A 17397-nucleotide genomic window follows, 5' to 3' on the forward strand; every position below is an offset into this window, starting at 1 on the left:
GGGAGAAGGCTATGCTAAACTCTTTCCCCTCACATCAATGCTTTCTGTGTCTGTCGGGATTTTAATGTTTTTCAATAGAGTTGTATTCAGTTATGTGAATTACTACCTGAATTGGTACAGCCCAGACACAGTTCGCCACCTGTATTCTTCACCTAGTTCTTTAACACAAAAAGGCCTGTCCTTTCCCTCTATTTCTGATGTTCAGGTGGGAGGGCCATTGCTTACGTAGCCAAAATGGCACCACTCATGCTCAAGAGGGAGGCACCAGCAAACTCTAGGAAACTCAGTGTACAAAAAACATTTAGGAAAAATAGACTGAGGCAAAACAAAAACAAAAAAACACCACCCCAAAACAAAATAACCCAACAAAGACAAGAAATGGAATGACATACCCTGGAGGGAGGCACGGCTGACTGACCTGACTAGTGAACATGAACACTCCACCACACTGCAACATTCAGCAGGGGTTGGACTCAGTGGCCTTGTAGGCCCCTTACAACCCTACTATTTTATTATTCTGTTGCAGATTCCATTCATTTTGTTTCTACTTTTCATGTTCCTACTACATTATCACCTGCTGTTGTTATTTGTCATATGCACCACCTTCTCACTGGGAATAGATATCCCATAATAACCCCCTGTGGGGCAAAGGGAGCACGGAAGGCACTACAAATTAATTCTTACTTAGCAGCTTCAAACCTGAGGTCCGTCTTTAAACCCCGCCTGTAATATACAGGAACCATTTTTTAAAGTGTGTGTGTGTGTGTGTTTAGAAATAATTTACAGTAGAAGCCTGGAAATAGACAGTGGTTTTAAGAGAATTCAAACTGGCCTGTGAGAGGTGTTGTTTTCTATGGTGCACACACATTCTTTTATCACTTCCGATCAAACAGGTTTTGCAGGTTTTTGAAGCAGAGCGCTGACAGACTACAATAATGTGTTGGTGTTGGGGAGGGGAACTTTCCCTTGTATACTAGCACAAACCCTGTTAAGTGACAATAATTGTGCAATACCTAGTTCCACCGACACAGTGGATAACCTTCTTGAACAGGGATAGCTATGTTCAGAAAACCATTTCACCCCTTGCCTGCTAACTAGAGCCCCCATCCCTATTGCTGCTCAAGAAACTCCCCCCGACCCCTGCCACCCCTTTACTCATGCAGGCTTCTCCTATGCAGCTGTCCACACTCAATATATGGATATCGGGAACAGGACCAGAGAGGCAACATGACATTGGGCCTTCTCTGTGGTGGCCCCCACTCTGTGGAACTCCCTGTCAAGGGCTCCTTGGAGGCCTCTCTCAGTCTAATCCAGTAGCCAATTCCAGAAACAGACAAAGGGATTCTTTTCAAAGCTTTATTCCTCTTTTACAACTTGACAACTCTACCGTTAGCAACTAGATATGAGCAGCAGAGTAGCTATGCCCTAAGTTGGAACAGTTGGTCCCCGTTTGAAAGGGAATTACTGGCAGACCCCTGAACTCAAGGGCTAGGGAGAGTCCCTCCCCTTTTCCCTTGGATCCTCTGGGCGCAGCCGTCATTTGCGCGCCAACCGGGCACTACGCCTCCTTTCTGCGCCCTCCATTTGGCGCCACTCTCTGCGTCAGCGTCACGCATCCATCAAGTCTGCTTCCCGCGCTCTGTCACTCCCAGGACTGCTATCTAAGCTAGGAATGCTGGTGGGAGGAATCTCCGTCAGCTGTTGGCCCTGGGAAAAAGGAGCGCACTCCTCTCCCAGGAGCGACTGCTCTTCCTCAGAATCAGAACTACTCTGGGATTCTATGGGCTCAGTGTCCACCCTGACACTCCCTCCCTAGGGAACTCTGTCATGCCCCCTCTTTAATGAGCTTCTGCAGCACATTAAAAACGTGGTTGTTCAGGCAGGCATTTAGGGTGAGTTAGGGTATTTTTAGAAATATGGTGTTTTTACTGCAGAATTTTATTGTTTTAAACTGTTTTATTATACACTTTGTACATTGCCCAGAGTGGCTGGGTGACCGGCCAGATGAGTGAGTGAGTGAGTGAATGGGGTGGGGGTCGTGCAGAGCTAGCAGCACAGCCCCTTGGTACTCAAGAAGACCCATTCACACAACTAAGGTTATTTAGGGCACAATCCTATGCATGTTTAGACAGAAAAAAGTCCTACAGCTCCCAGCATTCCCCAGCCAGCTTGACTGGCTGGGGAATGCTGCAAGTTGTAGGACATTTTTCTGTTTAAGCATGCATAGGATTGCACCCTTAGAGACATTTGCTTCCAGGAAAGCGCAGAATATGATGTTCCGCTAAGATATGTAGCATGTGTTTTTTTCTGCACTGTTGTACATAACATTGTTTCCTTTGCCACTCTCGGTATGTGCAACTTTCAGAGTTGGGGGCAGGGTAGGAGGCCCACTAGACCAGGGCCAGCACCAAAGGTAGGCATGGTTGGACTCTTGCCGAGAGTCCAAGCCCCAGCAGGGGCCCAGTGACAAGGACCCCTTGGAGTTGCTCCTCCCACTCACCACTGCAACCTGCTTGTTCAACCTCCCTCTCACCCTGACCCAGGCAACGGGTCACCTGCTTCTTCACTGGCTCTCTCTGCCTGTCAAGCAAGGAAGTGGTAGCAATGTTGAGAAAGAGGGGCAAGAGCAAGAGCAGCTCGTGTCCTGCTATGGCTGAGTTCGGCTCAACCCTGTAGCAAACTAGGGGCAATTCCACTGAGCAAATTCCATAAGCAAGCAAAAGTTCAAAGCACAGTATTACCAGTCCAAGAAAAAAGAGGCAGCCCAAAAGCAGGAGTCATATCAGGAGCCCAGAGTCAGCAACACAAGAAGCCAGAAGAAACAAGATTTTAAAGTACTGAGAAATGAAAATAAGGTATCGTTCCAGCAACCAGGAGACCCCAACTGAGAGCTTATAAGCTAGAGCTTCCAGAGCCCCACCCAGAACTCAGCTGCAGCACCTCAGAGGCTACTGGAAGAAGTCGTCCTTGTGAAGAGGGCCCTCCTCACCAGCCTTTTACTCATGAGAAGCCTTCTTTTGCAAACCGCACTCCTCACAGGGGCTGTTCTGGTCTGCCTCTTGAAGCACCGATGCTCTTGGGAGCTAGGTGGTCCCTCAGCCTCTTGCAGGGATGGGCCCATGGCCCTTTCCCCCAAAGGCCCAGGTTCCTCCTGGTCCTCTGATGCTCTTTTTTTCTAGGAGCTCTAGCCCCTCTTCTGAAGAGGATTACTCCAGCAGGGGCATGGCAGCTAGTGACAATGGTGGTGAGAAAGTAGACTCCCTGAGGGAGGGGCCCTATTAAGGGTGTCTTGCCCAAAGGGCCACAAAAACCTGGAGCTGGCACTGCCCATCATGGCCATGATCCAGCTCTGTCCCTCTCTATGTGTGTTTTTCACACACACACACACACCATCCCTGGTTTTCTCTTTCTTTTAAACAGATATCAGTGGTGCCATCAGGGAAGGACTTTGGGGAAGAAGTCAAAGACCCCCACTCAGCAGATTGATCAGGAGGGCCGCTAAACACAGTAGAGCTGGCTTACCACATTTTGAAGTAAGTGAAGTAATACACATTACCATCTAAAACAGGGGTCCCCAACTTTTTTGGACCCGTGGGCACATTTTGCAGTTTGAGAAACTCCTATGGGGACCACCACAAAATGGTTCCCGTGGAGGATGTGGCTAGTCACATAATGGCTGCCATAGGGGCCTGGCTAGTCAAAAGTGAACTAGAGAGTTGTATTGGGGCGGGGGGGAGAAATAGTGAGGCTAGATGCTGGGAGGGAGGAGGAAACAGCAATGCAAAGGGGTAGAGGAGAAAGAGCAAGGCTGGGAGGGGAGAGAAAGAGCAAGATAAAGAGGTGGGGAGAGAGACAGCCAAGCTAGAGGCTGGGAGGGAGGAGGAAACAGCAAGATAAAGAGATAGAGGGAAGATAAAGAGCAAGGCTTGAGGCTAGAAAGGGAGAGAAAGAAGGATGGGGAAGGGAGAGAAATAACAAGGAAAGGGGTAGAGGGGAGAGAAAGAGCAAGATAAAAAGGTGGGAAGAGAAATAGCAACGCTTAGAGGCTGGGAGGGAGGAGGAAACAGCAAGGTAAAGAGGGAGAGGGGAGAGAAAGAGCAAGGCTAGAGGCTAGAAAGGGAGAGAAAGACTACCCTAATATTTGCCAAGGTTTTTATTTAAAAAAAATATTTTTGAAGGGGGCAGGGAGTGAAGAGCTTTGTGGGAACTGTTGGAGGTCCCCGTAGGTGTTATATGGCGCCCTTGGGCACCACGTTGCAGACTCCTGATCTAAAAGAATGGGAGAGGGAAAGATAAGACCATTAAGTCCAGAGTAAAAAATTACCAAACTACACCACTGTGCAAACTTTGCAATCCCTAAACCAAAGAAAGAAAAAGAAGGTGCCTCACCTGGTTTGGGGCATGATCCACCACCTGTAGGCCAGCTACTGCTGCTTCAGAGAAAGACTGAAGATTGTTCCCCCAGATTCCAGAACCTTCCAGACTGTTCCTTGAACACTTTCTCACCAGCTATGTTAGATCTTCTGGTGGCAGCTGAAGATTCCACACCAAATGAGGAAATGACAGTGCTGCTGTTCCAGTGGTCAGGCCACACTAGATAACGCAAGAAATGTGGGATCACATTTCACATTTCTTTAAAAGAAAAGAAAGAGCAGGCACGGAGGGGCCCAACTATGATCAAGGCCTCCGCATGTGGGAAGGGAAGTTCAGCTCCCCCACACACACACTGTGGTCCTGATCAAAATCACCCCATCCAAAGCTGCTCTTTGCCCTGGGAAGGAGGCTGCAATGGGTGCTGGCAGTGGTTTTGAGAGGGGCCATCATTCAGCAGTGGAGCACGTTCTTTGCAAGCAGAAGGATCCAGGTTCAGTCTTTAGCATCTCCAGGTAGTAGCGCTGTTACAAGTTCTCCCACCATCACCACCATCCTGCCGATGTGGGGCACGCATGCCCCCCATCCTGTCATGTCCCCCACACATGCACCCCCCTACCCTGTTGTCAGCGCAGGCCTCTGCTGCAGGCAATCTCCAGGACACCTCTCCTTCAAAGCAGACACCCATCCCTTGTTATGTCTGGCGATTTCCTGGGACACCTCTCCAACCAGGCAATGCCTGGCTCTGAGGAAGAACCCCCTCAGAGCCAGGCATTTCGGCTTGGCTGGCTCTCTGAAGAGCCATGTCGGCTGCTTTTTCTGGCCAACGCAGCTCTCCAGAGAACCCTCCCACCCTCGGCTTCACACTGAGAGGGCTCTCAACATGAGCCAGAGGACTGGCTGAGAGCAGCTACCTATCCTCTGTTTTTCTCTGAGGATCCCCTCAGAGCAAAACAGCGGACAGGTGGTGGCTACCCCAGAGCCCAGCTGGCTGTTCTCTGGGCCCTGCAGACCACTCTGTTGGCATTTGTCACAGCAGGAGAGTTGCTGGCAGGGCTTTCCAGAGCACCCACTGGTAGCAGCAGCAGGCCCCCCTGGCGGGTGCAAGGGGAGCGTGCAATTTGCCGCTTCACCCCGCCTCTTGACTGGGCTGGCCCTGCCAGAGAGGGCTGGGAAAGATGCCAGTCTGAAACCCTAGAGAGCTGCTGCCAGTCAGGAGCAGCCTTTCTCAACCTGAAACCCTCCAGATGTTTGGATTACAAATCCTATCAGCCCCAGGCAGCATGACCAAAGGTCAGGGGTGATGGGGACCAAAACAGGCTGGGGAAGGCTAGTTAGATGGACCAATGGCCTGACTCCAGTGCGAGTCAGCTTCCTGTATTCCTAATCACAGGGGAAGGGCTGTAGCTCAGTAGTAGACCACAGGTATTGCATGCAGTAGGACCCAGGTGTGATCCGTAACATCTCCACCCAGGGCTGGGAAAGACCTCTGTCTGAAACCCTGGAGAGCTGCTGCAGTCAGCGTAGACAATACTGAGTTAGCTGGACCAATGGTCTGACTCAGTGCAGGGCTGGCATCAAGGGTAGGTATGGTTGGGCACCTGCCAAGGGCCTACACCCCAGCAGGGGCCCACTGACAACAGCCCCTTGGAGTTGTTCCTCCTCTTCATCATTGCAATCCACTTGTTCGCCTGCCTCTCGCTCTGCCCGGTAATAAGGAGGAGGAGGAGGAGGAGATGCTGCTACCTACTGCTCACTAGCACGCGTGCGCTCTCTCTCTCTCTGCCTATCCAGTAAGCAAATGGTAGCAATGATGAGGAAGAGGAGGAGGAGCAAGAACAGCAGGTGATATTTACAGAAGGTAGACGCACTGAGGGAGGAGGGGACCCATTGAGGGTGTCTTGCCCAAGAGCCCTCGAAAACCTACAGCCCACACTGACTCAGTGTAAGCCCAAAGGTTTGGAGTACAAAACCAGACAAGCAAAGTTCTAGTGAAAACAGAACCGGAGGAAAATATCTGACTCATTCCTGTTTAAATGCGGTTCACCTCGCTGTAAAAGAATCAGTCTTTAGGGGTCATTATATCATTATCAGGTAAATTAAGAGAGCAATCCTATGGCTCCTGGACAGTGACTGGGCATCATAGGATGCTGTGGATCTTCCCTGCCCCTTCCCTTCCCATGGAATGCTTCTGTTATGAGGTCACAACTGTGACCTCAGAAGAGAAGTTGGAGAGTGGGGAAAGGGGGCATGCTGGAGGGGAGGCCTCAATAAGTCACATCCTATAGGCTCCACAGTCCTCTCTCCACCCACCGAAAGGTAAATCTTTTTGCATTTTAAACAGGAGAACGGAAGCAAAATTGCTTCTGACTTCCTCTTGCCCTGCCTGGCTCTTGCCAATGCCAGCAAGGCATAGGACTTGGTGGAGAGCTCCAATCTCCAGCCCTCTGTCAGGAGCACAACCCATAGGATTGGGTACAGCTTCTTAGGTATCTGTTAATAAGAAGAAACCAACACAAGCTCCGTCTACAGAATGAAGGAGTCCCTTCAGAAGGAGGATTGTGAAAAACTGCTCTATGCAGGATTTGCGGCATATCCTGTTAAAAATCTCAAATGCAGTACACCAGTAGCAAACACATTCTCTGAGACCTGATCCTTCTGTAGCCAAAAAAGCACTACCCAATCCCAAGAGAGACGTATTAGCAGACTCAGGAGAACTCCAAGGTTTGCAGAAGTACCAAAAATATATAGGGGAAAAATCCCCCAAACTGTGTTTCCACCTTTGCATAGTATGTACATTTGTAAATAAACACAAATATTACAAAACGCCAATGAGCTTCCAGTGAGTGACCTGCTTCCAAAGTAACCAAACCCAGCTAAGGGTTGCTCCTCTTGCCACTCGGAGAAGTGCTTCTCAAATGTCTGTTTCTCACGCATGTGGACTGTGGAAGTTGTTGATAGGGATGTTATTTAATCCGTTCTGTGTGAGTTCCATGGATAGTACATAGTTTTCCGCTTTGTCATTCACAAAATCATGCAAGCGTGTGTTTTCCCCGCTGTCAAAATTACGTGAACAAACCCGTACCAAAGAACGCAAATTCTGTGGCAAATTACAGAAGTACGGAATTTACGTAACAATATACGGGTTTTTCATAATATTTTGCATATTTTTCTTGGCACTACTTTTTGCCACTTTTTATGCGTGCTGCTGCCACATTTTCTCTGACAGGGGCTGTGCAAAGAATGTCATTTTACTAAATTCTGGTTACTTCTCAAGTTTATGACTTTATTGGTCTTCTAATTTCTAATGGTCCTTTATTGGTCTTCTAATTTCTGAGCTTTGTGAAACTCTTACTTGTGGTTTTGTCTACAAGTTTATTTACATACATTTTGTAGTTTAAAAAACAAACCCACATGTTCACAGATTCCGCCTGACCTGCAGATACCGACACAGAATCCACGGACCAAATCACAAGAAATCTGAACTCATCTCATTCCATTTTGGATTTCTTTGACATCCCTAGTCATTGAGAAACAACCAGTTTCTCAAGCGTCTGGAATGTGGAAGACCTTTGGATGGGCACAAGCAGAATGAACTGATTGAAGTTAAACTTGAGTCAGTCACTGGACAGGAGAAGCGGTCACTGGACTGGATCAAGGGTTCCACTGATGTTCAGGAACAGGGCCAGCCCAAGACATTTTGCTGCCTGAGGCAAAGAACAAGATGGTGCCTCCTCCCATTCCATGTACAAACTCTGACTGGAGTTGCAGTTTCATTTCATTTCTTATATTTCTATACCGCCCCATACCTGAAGCTCTGAGGGCAGTTCACAAAAATTTAAAAACCATTAAAATACATTATGTAAAGTATAAAACCATTCATGTAACGACACAGAACAAATAGCACATACAACAACATATATCTAAACCAATTTAAAACAATAAAAGAAGATTGTCAAAGGGCATCTCTATGCCAGCCTAAAATCCTGCGTTTAAAATGGGGCTTTCTGCTTTTGTTTTAAATGCAAGATCACAACTGACTCCCTTTACACGTGCTTCCTTTCCCCCCTCCCCTTCCCTTCCCCCCTGCTCCCCCCCCCATCTGAATCTTCCATTATCTATCATTGATCTTGCTCCTCTTCTTGCCACTTTAACTCTTTCCCCAGAGGAAACTGAAGTGGAACACAAAGGGGTAATTTGATAGCTCATTATCTGCAATCTATTTAAAAACGGAACAAAGGGCATTTAGTGCAAGAGACACCCTGGAGCATCACGGCAGGGGGAGGGCATCACGTAAAGCACCTGCAAACTTCCGTGAAGGAGCAATCTCAATCGCAGGATAAAAGCTCCGTGTGAAGGAGCCCAAAGAGACAAAGAGACTCCTTATATGCTGCCAAATGCCTGAAAGAAGAGGGCAGTTTTGACCTGGCACCGAAAAGATGACAATGTTGACTCTTCCTTCAACACTGGCAATGGGACTGCATTATTTGTTTGTTTGTTTGTAATAAAATCTACTGCACCTAGAGGCAGCATGCTAGCTTAGGGGGCACAGGGCAGGTTGCTTGACCCACAATGCTGTCCTCCAGCACCTTCCCCCCCAGCATGTGCCGCCTAAGCCAACTGCCTCTTTCTGCCTAATGGGAGGGCCGGCCCTGTTCAAGAAACACTTCTGGGCTTGCCTCTGTTCTGGATTGACCATTTCCCAACCACAACTAGCCTGCCAAACAAACCATTCACACACTGAGGCCCCTGTGATGTGCTACCGCATCAGATCCCCTGGCCATTTTATATCCGCGCACCAACTTTATGAACTTCCTGTAGGTTTCATCCCCGGAGTTCCAAGAGGACATAAATTTGGAATGAATGCAGAAGGTCAGTGATTTAGCTCTCTCCTGTAAGTGTGGAGCTTTGGTAGGGCAGGGAGAGGCTGGCTGTGCTTAGCAGAGGAATTACACCACCTTTTGTATTTCTTCCTTGACCCAGTCTCTTCTGCAACTCGTCTTTCTGGTTTAGAGGGCCTCAGGTAACACAGGGGAAGCTGCAGCTTTGAAAACTCAGTGATTCGGTGGTGAATGTTGTCAGGCACAGAAAAAGCAGGGAGGTGGAAAGAAGAGCGATGTAGCCTTGATGAATTGCATATCCTCCTTGTAACCCCACCCCCGATTGTATTTTCAATACTTTCATTATTTCTATTATAATGTTTTTATTTGTAATAAACAATAAATAGGTAAATACATCAGACAACAATAAATTTAAGTTATTTCATTTGATTATTGGCCTTATACTGAATGATCCAACACGGGGGAACACGTTGTCCAGTTCATGTTGTGTAATGCATTGCAAGCTATTTCAGCCTAAAGGTCTCCCCAAAGCTGGCAGATGTAGGGAAGCTGCATTCATATTTGCTGATTCAATAAACAGCTTAACCCCCTGAATTGTACTCCAAAAAGGAGTAGGAACACTCAGGGCTAACCACACACTACATTAAATGCATAGCATTTCACTGATCCTAACTTAAAAAAAAAAAACACTTTAGTGTGAGCACAAGAGCCCATAATTTGGATAGGGACCGCCACACATAACGCTGGGAGGGGATTAAATCTTCCCAGCTGCTTTCCCAACTCCAAATTTGCCCCTCACACACACACAGTGAGTAAAAGAAAACTCCATTGGCACCAATGGAGGTTTTGCCCCTTTCTTTAGTACCACGCTGGGGTGGGGGTGAATTTAGAAAGGAAAGCAGCTTGGAAAGTTTAAAACCCCTTCCCATACCCACGTGCAGTGCTCCCACCAACTCAAAGGTCACAAAACATTGTGCAAGCTTTCGAGTTCTCCAGAAAACCATCAGGCAAAATGGTAAACAAAGTGAAGGGTGTGGGTGGGGGAAGTGACTGATGTTCAAGCCCTGGAGTCTAAATTTGGTTAAGATGGAAAATGGGAGGTGGCCGCAGATACACAAATTAGGCTCTACCAAGTAAAGAGACGGTTTCAACTTACACCTGGGACGCTCCCCAAGAGATGTTGGGAAGAAGAAACAAACCATGGTTGCTCCCGCATTTTTGAAAATATAAAATCCAGCAGTTACTCAGAACTGTCTCCATCTTTAGGCAAAACACACAGGTTCTTTGGTAGGTAGAAGAAGATGTAGAGAAAAACCAGACAGTTTTTAAATTGACAAAGCTGGAGATCATTTCAGAAGGCATACTAGGTCTATACATATATATAAAAAAAATCAATGGAAGCCAAATTGGGTAGTTTTACCTAGTGGCTGCAGGGGAATAATGCTAACAGGAAAGAACAACTGTTAAAGATGCAGCAGTCCTGCCCTTTTTAAAATTGGGCCACCCTAAAACATGAGCACATGCTGAAGATTAAACTGATATCAAAGGGACAGATGCGCTGGCAACCCTTTTACAAATGAGCAGGAGTTAAATGAAGGAAAGTATGAGCAGAGCCAACGTCAAGGATCAGCAAGGATCACCTGCTGAGGGCCTGCATGTCAGCAGCGCACCTACTGACAAGTTGCCCCCTGGACCTGCTCCTCTTCTTCACCATGGCAACCTGCCTGTTCGCCCTCCTCTTGCTCTAGCCCAGCAATGGTAGTGTTGAGAAAGAGGAGCAGTAGATGCTACTGCCTATTTGCTCATTGGCTCTCTGCTTGGTAAGCAGGCAAGTGGTAGCAATGACGAGGAGAAGGAGCTGGTGACAGTGCAGGTAGGAAGGTAGACTTACACACAGACCGGGGCCCACTGAAGATGTCTTGGCCAAGGGCCCTCCAAAACCCAGGGGTGGCACTGATGATGAATACCACCCAAAATCTAGCCTGAACCACGCTGCCTGCCTTCAGCCGTGAAATGTGTATCTGCTCATTCCAGTCGCTCCATGCTGTGAGCAGATACTTGGGAGGAGACAGGAGAAGCTGCAGATGTGTTTTGAACAGATAGGAACTCGCCCATTCAGAATGCCACCTTTTCTCTCTCTTGATCATCGGCTTCTTGACTCAGAGGAGCCGCCGTGTGTCCCAAAATGCATTTTCAAAACGTGCCATCATTTCAAGCACAAAAGAGGAGGGGTTACTTGGTGGAGTCTAGTTATTCATCAGGGCCAGCCTTAGGGGTGGGTGAGCTTGGCAGTTGCCCAGGGTGCTGAGCTGAGCTACATGAATGGAAACTGGATCATCTACATTGTCGACATTGAGCACTCCCACTCCCACATTCACACTATCACTGCATGAAGAACCCACTGCTTCAGAAGGCTGGAGGAACTTCTTCATTCTGCCTGCATCTTTCTGCAACTGGCTCTAGCTCTGTGGCTGTGCATTATGTTTTCTGTTCTGAGCCCCAGACAGATTTTTAGAAGACATTTTCACAAATACCCCAGTCAAGACACATATATCTTGGATTCCTGCGCTGAGCAGGAAGTTGGACTCAATGGTCTTGTAGGCCCCTTCCAACCATACTATTCTATGATTCTATGATATACCCACCATGGTAAGTGTTATGGTGGGATCAGCCTAACTTGTGGTACAAAACTGATTGGCATACAAGGCACTTGCTAGGCTTGGTCACATGGTTACTACAGCTCTATAATCTGGGACGATGGTAATTTTCAAAGTTAAAAAAGCAGCAAAGGAACCAGATGGAAGAAGAAGTTACAGCCTGGGGGACTGTAGTATATAGTGATACTGTCCTTTGAAGACTAGTTATACCACTCCAACAGATGACCTATTTCTTATAGCTGAGGAGGGAGTGTTGGAGCTCAGGGAGGAGAGCTTGCAGCAGGAGCCATTTTGTGTGTGTGTACTGAACATTTTATATAAGGACACGGTAGTGTAAGGCTTAGAACTAGAGATCTGCCAGACCAATTTTGCTCATCTTTTTTTAAAAACTGAAGCTTGAGCAGTATAGATGTGCAGAAAATTTTGAAACCTTGAAAAAGTTGAAAGCACAAGCTTTGGGGAGCTTGAGAAGGGAGAGGGATGAGGCAAAGGAGAGGTTAATGCATATGCCCCACACTCTGCATGTAATTTAACATGTGACACAGTTTGTGTATGCACGTGTAATAATGCTTACTTCTGGGAGGTCTTAGAGTGCTGGGCCAATGAAAGGACAGGCACAGAATGTTGGGAAAGGGGCTGAAGAAAAGTCAGTTGGTGATAGAGGAGGAGGAGGAGGAATTGAAGCTGAGGAAAAAGAGCTAAAAGGACACCAGAGGGAAAAGACAGAAAAATCTTACATCACATGTTTTTGACCTCAAACTGCAAGAAATGGTAAAGTTGTTCCAGTTACAAGGGAAACGGGCAAACATATTTTTATCTAATCATTCTCAAACTACTAGCCCCCATAGCAACATAGGATTTGCACTAGTAATAAAGACCATAGGCCTTCAACTCTTTTGAGAGCCACCCACACCACATGACTGAGACTTCATTGGGATCTTAGAACTGGGGCTGGAGTGCACTGAAAGCAGAACAGCAAATAAAAGGTAGTTCACTCTGGGCCCTTTACAAAGACATTGCTGGGGAAAACAGCCAGTGTTGTATAGTGGTGAGAGTGTTGGACTGCGAGCTGGGAGATTTGGGTTCTAGTCCCCACTCAGCCATGGAAGCTCACTGGGTGACTTTGGGCCAGTCACAGACTCTCAGTCCAACCTACCTCACAGGGTTGGTGTTGTGAGGATAAAATGGAGAGGAGGAGGATAATGTAAGCCACCTTGGGTTCCTTGCAAGAGGAAAAAAGGCAGATATAAATGGAATGAATGAATGCTCTACTAGATCCTCTGGTGGCAGCTGAAGATTCCACACCAAATGAGGAAATGACAGCTCTCCTGTTGCAGTGGTTGGCACATGCTAGACATTGCAAGAAATGTGTGATCACATTTCACATTTCTTTAAAAGAAAAGAAATAGCAGGCACGGAGGGGCCCAATTAGGATCAAGGCCACCGCATGTGGGAAGGGAAGTTCAGCTTCCCCCTGCACTATGGTCCTGATCAGAATCACCCAAACCCCAAACCCCAAAGCTGCCATTTCCCCTAGGAAGGATGCTGCAACAGGGTCCCAGTCAGCCATGGCCTTTTCCAGGATACTCCATTCCATTTCTCCCCAGGAGTTTTCCAGCCCCACCCAAACACCCAGTCATCATTCTGTGCCTACTCAGCACGTTCAGTCTTCATTGGACTACTTTGGGAGAGGGGGTCCCACATTAGGACTTGTTTTTTCCTAAAGATATTTTTCTACTTCCTTTACAGAGCGTGTGGTTCCTTCCAGCCTGGTGATACCTCCCTGTTTTTCATGGATGGCACTGTTTTGATTATATAAGGATTGCCTTTTGAAGAAAGAGTTCATTATTGGTATACCGGATTTATGACCCACTTTTCAGCCAAGACTGGCTCATCGTGACATAATTGCAATTAAAAATCCACATCATCATACTGTATAATTAGGGATCAGTTGCACTATGTGTGTGTGGCAGTCTCTGCTCCTGACACTTGGCCATTGGCGATAGTCCAGGCTGCAAGATCTTCCCTGCAATAGGAACAGAAAGAGTCCAGGACTGTTTGACGATAAAGAGGCCAAGCCATTCTGTTGATCTGCAGAATTCAGGTTCCAAGATCTGTTCTACAGAGGGAGGTTTGAGCTGAACACTGCTGCTGGACTGGTTACCACATTTCTAAAAGTACTGGAATAAGCTACGGCTATTAGTTCAAACCCACTGTATGGAGGGGGAAATAACTGGCTGAAAAGCCACAAAATGGTTTTATGCATGTATGTTGTTGGGGTACTGGTTCTGGTTTTCACTTTTGCCTCTTAATTTGCCTGTTTTAATTGTAACAAGAAGATGCCTATTAAAATTAAGTAAAGGTCTTGCAGTTTAAAGCTTGCTGTTGTCTTCAGCCTCAAGTGTGGTCAGACAAAACTTACTATGCAAACAAATAGCATCCTAGCAAAGGACGAATGTACAAAATAGGGCGGCCAAAACTGTTCAGGCAGGAGCTCATATGAACCAGGGCTCGCCTCTGAAAGATAAAGGGCATGCTCCCATTGTACATGTGGTGCCGGGCTGTTTGGCAATAGAACAGAGTGCCTTGGGAGGTGGGAGGTTCTCCTTTGCTGGAGGTATTTAAGCAGAGGCTGGATGGCCAACTGTCCGGGTTGCTCTAATTGCTTCCTGCATTGCAGAGCCTGCATTCAGCAGGGGGTTGGACTAGATGAGGGGTCAGGGATCTCCAGTGCCCCAAACTCACACCAGATGCCACACCCCTGCTGCCACCGTGCCACTGAAATTGGGTGGTGTGGCAGCAGCAAGGAAAAATAGCATGCTTTTAAAAGCTGAAAGTGCTTTTATTTTGCTTTACAACAGCCCTTTGGTCGGTATATCTTTAAATAGGAATGGACCAATCTGCCTGTTTCACTTTCTATAACGCTCACATTTTTCAAGCACAACTGTGATCCCTCCTGTTTCCACATCTGTTTGCCTCTTCTTTTTTTAAGTCTGCACCAAAATTTGTATGCATTTCTAAATGCGATTTTCCCTAACAGAGGCATTTTTGGCAAACACCTTTGTACGCATTTCCTCCTAACATGCACATTTTTGTACGCATTCTTCCCTAAAGCACACATTTTTGTATGCATGTTTTTGGATCAGAGAACAGTATCATAATGTTCAGCGAAGTGTGAAAGCCAAAGGATAATTGTGTTCCGATTTGTGTGTTAGTTCAGGAAGCGCGAATTAGGTTGGTTCATACTCAACCATGAAAAAATATATTCCAAGACAGTGGAGCCAGTGGACCTACTGCCCCATTCTCTGACTCCTCTTCCCACCCATTCATCCTCCTTCCGCCTGCTAAGAACTGGAGAAGACAAGGTGGCTGGAGGAGAAACAGGATGGCTGGCTGCATCCTGTCTTAACCCCTTGGAACACTTCAAAGGTTTTGGCACCGTCTGGGCAATTACTTGGCAACCTTAACCTTGCCCTACCCAGATGCCTGTAATCAAACAGATTAGAACAAAGACACCATAAAGTGCCCAGTGCTCTTGCCTCCAAAGAAAACTGAACCTGTGAAGTCTACCCAGAATTTCTCAGTGCATGGGGAATACCAGATAAAGAGGGGGGACTCAAAGCAATATGTGTGCGGTTTTTGCTGAGAAAGAGAGCACTGTGTCAATTCATTCCTAGGAAACAGACATCTCATATTACCTAGGTAAGTGGGTGAGGACTACATTTCTCCCTCTGCTGCTAAAGAACCGTAATCATTCGCCTGATCTCCAAAACAGATTTCCTACTAGCAAATCACAGTGACTCGGGAAGGAGCAACGTTTGCTCTAGCATTGGATGCATGTGTCATGGAATTCCAGAACAGTAACCATGTAAGTCTGTGGCAGTTAAAACAAGAGAGTCTTGTGATGCACACACACACACACACACACACACAGAGGTGAAGTCAGTGGGGAATGAAATGCCAGACATATAGACACTGATAATTACATCAAAGCTTATGTAAAATAATTACAGTGACAATTCCCTATATATGCCTGCCCAAGAACTGTTGTTTGTTGGAGGGGCCCTCCTCTGTGTCCCACCAGTACAAGACATACACTATAATGGGATATGGGAGAGGGCGTTCTCTGCTGTGGCACCCCGGTTGTGGAATGCCCTCCCCTTGGAGGCCCGATTGGCGCGGACATTGGTCTCGATCAGTGCCAAGTAAAAACATGGCTTTTTACCAAAGTCTTTGAGGTCTAAATGCATTCCCTAGCACATTGTTTTAACTGTTTTATTGTTTTAGATTTTAATTGTTTTAGTTTGTTTAATAGTTTAATATGTTTTTAGGTGTTTAAATTATTTATTTTTTTATACTGTTTAAATTTATTTGATCTGTACACCGCCCTGAGATCTTAACAATATAGGGCAGGAAAGAAATGTTTTAAATAAATAAATTCACAAAAGTGATGATAAAACATCCTGGCATTGATACTACCTATAGTATGATCAAAACCTGTGATCTTTATTCAAGCCACAAGTGATTGAATTGAATTTCTTGGTCAGTGTTAATTAAGCAGTTTCATACTGGTTTCTCCCTTCCATGTTCCTTTGTTCGGGAATAGCCACCTTAAGATCAGGAACAGACGGTGATTTCAGATGAGACTTTCATTGTGCAAGCCCACCCATTCTTACGTAAGTAACATGAGAATATCATAGGCCTAATTGGGGTGGGGGGACAATTCCAGTTTACAAAAACTTCCCTGAGCTTCCTGAAGATTATTCTTATCACAATTCTACCAGACAAGTGACAAAATGTGAGTAATGTCTACAGTTCTGGCAAGCTGATCCCAAGCGTTATAGGATAAAACCGGGGAAAGGAAGGAATGTGGGGAAGTTGCCTTAAACTAAGCCAGACCACTACTTCACTATTATCTACGGCAGAGTTGGGCAGACATCAGAGTTGTCAGATCCACTTTGATTTTTATTAGAACTCCAAGATCCACCATCAAAGTCAGATGCAAAGAACATACAATGAAATATTGGGGTGTATAGCTCTGAGTATATTCTGAGCCTCAGAATTTTAGTACCCAAACTGAACTGAGCTCTCAGTCTTTTCGTACCCCATTCCTGTTTTCAGAGAAGCCTTTTATTGTACAGTTGCTATGTCTCAAACACAAAGGGCAAAATCCATGGTAAGTCCTACTTAGAGTAGATCCATTGAAACAAATGGGACTTAAGTTAGTCATGAATAACTTCTGCTCCATTCATTTCAACAGGTCTACTCTAAGTAGGACTCACCATGAAGTTTACCCACTGACTTCAGATGCCAACCTTAACTTTCACTTGTAACCCTCCTGTGTTTTCTCACTGCTGCTTCTGTCTTTTTTCTTTCCACAAAGATAAGAGGAAAAGGAGGAAAAGATGGAAATGCTGTACAGTGGGGCTGTTCACACAACATGCTAACCCACACTCAGTGGTTGAGTGTGAGTTGTTGTTGAACTGTGGGTTGTTTGTTGAACCATGGTTAGCGTGTTGTCTGAACCC

This window comes from Heloderma suspectum, chromosome 6 (assembly GCF_057233095.1).
Source record: "Heloderma suspectum isolate Gila_16-S chromosome 6, 16-S_ref, whole genome shotgun sequence".
In the NCBI taxonomy this organism is placed as follows: domain Eukaryota; kingdom Metazoa; phylum Chordata; class Lepidosauria; order Squamata; family Helodermatidae; genus Heloderma; species Heloderma suspectum.